Below are 6,945 nucleotides of genomic sequence, written 5' to 3'. Positions count from 1 at the left end.
GCACCCTGCTCCCGCCCCCCCCCCGCCATTTCCTGCCTCCTAACCCGGCCGGGTCCGGCCCCGCCGCACAGGAAGGGAAACCCCGCCCCCGGGGCAGCACGTCCGGGTCGCCGCGCTCCCCCAACATGGCGCCGCAGCAACCGCCCTAGCAACGGGGTGGCGAAGCGCCGTCGCCCTGACATTGAGGCCGAGGCCGAGCCCGCTCCGAGGCCGGCGGCCGCCCCGCTGGGGAGCCCCTTTCCCGAGGGCTCCTTTGCGAAAGCCCGCCCGAAGGCCGGCCACGGCAGCGCGTGGGGACAGGGCGACCTTTTGTAGGGCGCCATTCCCTTCGGCCGGGTGATCCCCTTTGGACGGAGCGTACCGCCGGAGTTCTTAGTTATCCTGAAAACACACGCGGACTTCCAAGCGCTGTCTCGTCAAACATCCTACGGAAAAGGGACGGTGGTTTCCCTGAGCAATGCAGGACGAGGCGCAGCCGGGAAGATGGCGTACGTTAGGTTTCCCTGTGTGGGACAGCTCTTTTGGGGCCTTGGCGGTGCTGGCTTGCCCAGCTCTGTCCCGAACTTTGGGGCGTCAATAACTGCCGAGGCTGATGGAAAAGAAGCATTAATTTGTAAATAACCGCCACAGAGTACGGCAGACCTTCCTCTTATCCTTCCACTGACTTTATTAGGTTGAGGGAGGGAATGGAGAAGTATCTAGCACTTGCAAACCTAGCTAGAAATTGATTTATGTGAACATATAGCTTAATCCAAAAAGTACACAGAGATACTCTTCAAACACATAAAATGAAGAGGGAAGAATGTATGAGCCCCGCTCTGCGTTAACTGTACAGTAGAAACATCCCAGAAATTAGAAAAATCAAAGCAGTCAAAGGACTGACAGGGAATAACGGAGGAAGAAGAACAGTAATGTCAAGACAGAGGGAAGCTGAGAGCAGACAAGAATTCACAGTCAACAGATCTGCATTCCTCCAGGCACTTCCCTGTGGAGAAGGTGGAGCTAGCATTGTGATGAGGTCTTCGTAGCCCAAACACTGCTGTCGAGGTTTAAGCCACACAAACCCAAAACAACTGCGAAAGTGAGAATTGGAAAATTCCTCAAAATGAAAGGGAAACGATTTCATTGTCCAAGTCCACAGAATAAATAATGGCAAGAAAGTATTTTTTAATATTTTGTGTGTTTTTAGCATCTGAAAGTGTTATCACTGGCATCAATAAGAAGCATAGATTAAGGAGTTTGCTTACAATACTACTTTTAAACTCTTGAGTCTGTTTAACATACCTGCATATGAAAACATTATGGCTAATTTCTACTTCCAATTTCCAATGCCTACAGGATAAAATTAGAAAGATCCAGGTGCACCCCTCTTAGCAAACTAGTAATAGAAGAGTGAATACAGATAATAGGTTTCCGTTTAGAAATTTAACTGAGAAGGAATTAGTGCCACACCAGGTACCCCGGTAGTGAGGATGTATCATAGTTGTAGCTACATCTGTGCAGAACAAACTTAAAAAAAATTTATTGAGCTATATTAGCTTTCAATATATGCTGTCTGGTCATAGGGCTCAGTTACTTTGGTGCACGGCAAAACTGACACTGAGACGGCTGCTTACTGGCATTCCTGCAATGAGTTCCAAAGCACGGGTTGAAAATACCCCAGCAGTCTGCAGAGCTACTGTTCAAGGGAATAATTGTTATTGTATGTGCCTACAGTACTGTTCAGGAGTTTAATTTTCTTCTCAACTCCCTTCCACTGTTCACATGGAAATAAGCATCATCCTGTCTGCTCTGTAACAAGAGCTACTGAGAAAAGTGGTTTTGCTGGCATAGGGAAGTTCTTGCTCTCTTATTGCATCCAGCTTGCACTTTATCACAAGCATTTACCAGCCCAGTTTCAGTTGGCCTTTATCATTCTTATTAATGCTAGTGAAAAAATGAATGCTATTTTATTGACCTGTAGAATAAATGGATGGCCTGGACAAATGAGCAATTGTCTCTGGAAATCTGCTGCAATATCCACTGTCTTTCTGCCAGCATGAATGGAGTATTTTTCAGCTGGAGAAGATCCTACATTATTAAGGAGGAGCATTTATGACAATGCAGTGTAGCCAGTAAGGGTATTTTCGTCCTCTTCTTAGAGGCTTAATAATATGGTGTGCATTGCTGTGAGCCGAACATGCACATGCATAAAGTGTTTGTATTATCTTCGATGTACTTAAAAGGGCACTGACAATTTGAAATCGGTTTCTCAGCTTCTATTAATAAGTTGTAAGTTAATTTGGTCTTGTTTATTTTTCTTCATATGAAAAAGTTTGGATTGTCATGTAATAGTGTGTAACTGAAAGCCATTATTTCCTGGCGTCTGATTCAGCTTCCTGTTACTGTTTCATTCACAGCAGTCCTGTTTTATCTGTCTTTAAAGGCACTACACTTGATGTAGGAGGACTGCTGTTAAGTCTGTCCTCAGTTAGGAAGGCTAATAAATGCATTATGTACTCCTGCTATGTCATTTTGTTAACTGTATTATGCCACTGTCAATAAAATTCATAGTCAAGGTCTGTAGCTTTCTTTATTATTTTAGATTGTTCTCTAATTTTATTTATGCACATGCTCCTAGCGACTAGACTGCCGCAGTGACTGCTTCCATTCTGCCTTGTAAATACTGCAGCTGGTTATACATTGTCAGCAAATCTGCTGCATTAACTAACCCTCTATTACTTATCCCATCATCTCCTGCTTGCATCAACATCATGATCTTACCTCTTTCACCCTCACAGGTAATGCTTTCTTTCAGCTAAGTTCTTACACATATGAAACTGGCTGGTGAACTCCTGGATACAGTAGAGAAATTCAGGCACCCTCAAATAGGAAGAACATTTTCTTCAAGAAGGAACAGAAGGTTGAACTTCACCCATGCAAAACACTGTTAGTCAAAGCAGTGGTGCTTAATAGGTCATGGCAGCTGGGTGGAAGCAGCACTAGATAGCCTCTCCTTGTTTTAAACCCTGCTGCAGAACTGCATATTGATAGGCCTTCTGCTCTGAATTCAGATTTCACCAGTCAACTTGTCACCTTGCAGAAGCTGTTGTGGAACATGCGTGACGATGTAGCAGGGTACACACCTGAACTGTGCTGGCTGGCCCCACTTCCTATCAGAAACAAGGGAGGGTAGTGGGGAGGAGCTCCAGGAGGAGTTGTCCACCAAAGAACTCTAGCTGCATCTTCTGAGCTCCTGTTGTCCCTTCTGATTTCCATGCTGCTCCGAAAAGCAAGGCAATCCCATTAGGTCCCCTCCAGAATATGTCCAGTGTTAATCACCCACTCTTGGCTTTAGCTTTAATACGTATTTTGTTGAGCATAAGGTTATTTGGGAGCCAAGGTCTGGGTCACCTTCTCTCCTGCTTACTACATTTTTTTAGTTCATTCTTTGTTCTTTTACTCTTGTGTTTACTGGAGCTTGGACCTCTGGACTCTTTGCTAAGGTCCTAGTTTCTGATTCTGCCAGCAAAGGGACAGGAAAATAACACCTCTGCACTTAAAAAGATGTATGTACCCCTCTGGTTTGGGAGCAGCTCTCAGCTGAAGAGTAGATAAATCCTTAACACCCATCTATGAAATGTCAGCCCTTCTCTTCCTCGTGGGCTCACTGTCTCTAGGAACCACCATCTTCCCAAGCGGGGAAGGAGTACTCTGGGTACCGTACACAGGGAGGAATCTGGTTAATGCCGCCAGCGATGCTTCCTCTGCACCCTGTCACTGCTGTCCTTAGAAAGGCGAAGCGTTTGCATGCATTACAGCATGTTGATAGGCATCACCTAATGTCCACGCAGGCTAGCGCCTGTGCACGTTTTGCTGTGCTAGATTACTCGGCTGGGAGGTGTTTGCCAGCTGGGCCTGCTGGAGACTTCCATCCATCTCTGCTCCCTTTCCCTGGAGAGATGGAGGTGTTTGGAAGCCGTGGCTGTGGCTCCTGGTCTCTCCCATGTCCGGCGGCCGAAGCTGGGCTCTGGCTGGTGCAGCAGCCGCCCTCCTGGCCTGCCTTGCACCTCTTCCCGCTGGTGGGAGTGGGAGGACGAGCGGAGGAGCTGCGGTGTGTAGGGATTGCAGGGAAAAGCAGAGGCAGCTGTGGGAAAAGCCCCACGGCTTGCAACGAGCCGGGGATTGACTCTGCTGCTGGAAAGGGGTGGAAGCGAAGGCTCCCTGTGCAGGGGAGAGCCTTCTCACACCGGCCGGCATGTCTGTCAGCACAGATGCTTCCCGGGTCTGATCTCTCTGGTCTAAGCAAAACAGTGAGGGTTTGGGATTTGGGAAGCGTTGTATTTGGTGGTGTTAGCACTGCGGTTAGATTGTCAGTCACTTTTCTGTTGTGCATTTGAATGGCTCCAAAGCGCTATGGTCATACATGGACATAGAAGTAATGGAAACAACTATTCAAGGGCAAACGACCTGCCCTGCATTCAGGCAGCTGCCAAAGATGGTTCTTTGCTGTTACATTTTCACCACTCGGTAAACATGCCCTTCTGGGCAGTGATCCCCAAATATCTTTTCCCAGCAACAGCAGCCACCATCTGCACTCTGCCAGCCTGGCATGCACACGGGTCCTCCCATCTTCAGATCCCCATTAACTTTTTAATTAGGATTTTCATATAATCAGAGTGAGAGCATAAACTGCAGGAGACACAGAAATGTACTGACTGAAAACAGTTAAAAATGAGCTGGCGCCATTTCAACGTTTCCCATCCCCTCCACCCTTCCCCTTTATCTGCAGTTTGCTGTCAAGGCTTCACGCAAGATGAAGGCTTCAGCATGGAGTTGGAAAGCCAACATATTAGAAAATACTTTCTGCTTAATGTCTGGGGAAAATAAAGCAAGGGGCTGCTTTTTTAAGGCGACGTGAGACATGCAGGCCTGGGAATGTGGAGAATTCGCCATCAATAACCCTTTGCCGCTTGTTACATTCAGCATCATTATACAGAATGAAGACGCTGTCACAAGCAAAACAGATTGTTTTCAAAATTGCACTTGACTTAAATAATCTAAATGAGCTGATCTGACAGACAAGGGAAAACAGTCTTCTCATTAACACAGAGGCTCTGTGTGTTACTCTGCTAGGAGGCTCCTTTCCTTGTTCATTGTAGTGGCTTTATTTACAGGATTTAAAAATAGCTCAGCCGATGGTAAGAGGTGGCGTTACAAAGGTACCAAACAGGCAGTGCTTACTCATAAAAACAATGCCTGCCCAGGAGTTGCTCAGTTAAGTCAACTGGACTATTTATGTTAGTGAGGAACATTTGGGTCTCTCTAGGATCCATAATTAGGAAGAAAAAGCACAAATGACAAAGTTGGAAGTGGCTAACAGAAAGTGTTCGGCTTGCCTCCCAAACAGATCTGGAAAACAGCTAGCAAAATCTTATGCTAAGGCTCGTGATTAAACAGTCGGTGCCTATTTTGCAGGCTGCAATAGCAAACAATCATTAGATCTGTGCTCAGGAGAAGAAAATTCACTGCCTTGCCTCCAGGCTCCCAGCGCCTTTCCAGCATTATCACCGTTACACAGAGTGATCAGAGCAGGGGAGAGCAGGCACTTGGGGTTATTAAACGAGAATTTAATCCTACCCTTTAAATCAGCAAAAAATTATAAAAGATAAAGAATTTCCCTGTGTTTTAAAGCTAGTCCAACTTGCTTTCCCTGATCTGTGTTTGGGAAGGCTGCCAACTGCAAAATGGAATCGCTGAGCCTGGATTTCACTCTGCATCCAGCCAATTACGCTGTCCTCACATCCCTGGTCTCTTAAGTGGTGCAGTGCAATAGATGTTTCCAATCTTTATTTATTTACCAGGGCTGCATTGCACTCAAAAGAAAATCACCCCGATGGGCTCATTGCCTCTTTCCCTTTTTGCCCATTCCTGCGCTCCACACTGGTCAGGCGTTAGCAAATACGGCCCAGTCCAAATTGCTCATGGAGCTGGTTGGAGGGTCTCCCCCAGCACTGAAGCTCCCCTCGAGATGCTGCTGCAGCAGTGGGGTCCGGCTGCCATGTCCCCTGGGCATCACCTGCGGCTGAGGCCGGCTCAGCTGATTTTGCCCGCACAGAGACTGCTGGGTCATTGTGTGCCGGTGTCTCTTTCACAGGCATGGTTCCTTCTAGCTTGCTTCTAGGTCTTTGCTAAATAGAAAGACAATTTCAGAAAGTAGTGGGGCACTATTTGGAGAGCCCACAGAGCTACAAACCACTGTCCTTCTTCACCACCAGCAAGAAGATGTGGATGACACGTGCAGGGAAAAGTGCTTTCCCCTTTCTTCTCACCCTCCAGTGCCAATAATTTGCCACAGACTCGTGCAAACACTGAGACGTTCATGGAGGAAGCGGCTTCCCCCACCTTCAACCCACCAGCTACACTACAGCCACGGCAGAGCTCAGGCCCTTCCACCAGGATTAATCCTGGCTGGTGAATTGGTGAGAGACGCATGAGACAGTTCTCCAGAGAAACCCCTGGAGCCACGGGAGAGGGATGGGAGTGACTGGAGTACCAGAGCGGTCACCGACATGGAAAGACCCTCGAGGGCCGATGCGGGAGCAAAGACCACGCACGTGCTGCGCCCGCAGCCGGGCAGCTCTCGCCTTTGCCCCGGGGGGACGCACACCCTGCCTGGCCAAGTGCTGTTGTTTTTGTATATTTATTCTGTCCTCCATCATGTTTAACAGGAGTAAGCCTCTTTGTAATCAATGCTTATTGATCGTCTAACTCAACAACTGCCCTTTCTCAACACAGTACCAGATTAACAGATTTCACCCATTTCTTTTGCACTTCTCGCTGACAATAGCACAAATGATTTCCACTTTGCCACAGACTGTTTCTTTTTGTGCCAGCAATATTCTCTGGTTTAGGCTTCAGAAAGCGATTCATCTGCTGAATTTCCTAATTACAGAGAATAAAATA

Source organism: Haliaeetus leucocephalus, unplaced genomic scaffold (assembly GCF_000737465.1).
Source record: "Haliaeetus leucocephalus isolate CR32 unplaced genomic scaffold, Haliaeetus_leucocephalus-4.0 Scaffold295, whole genome shotgun sequence".
Lineage (NCBI taxonomy): Eukaryota > Metazoa > Chordata > Aves > Accipitriformes > Accipitridae > Haliaeetus > Haliaeetus leucocephalus.
The sequence above is the reverse complement of the archived record's forward strand: the minus strand, read 5'-3'. Positions refer to the sequence as shown.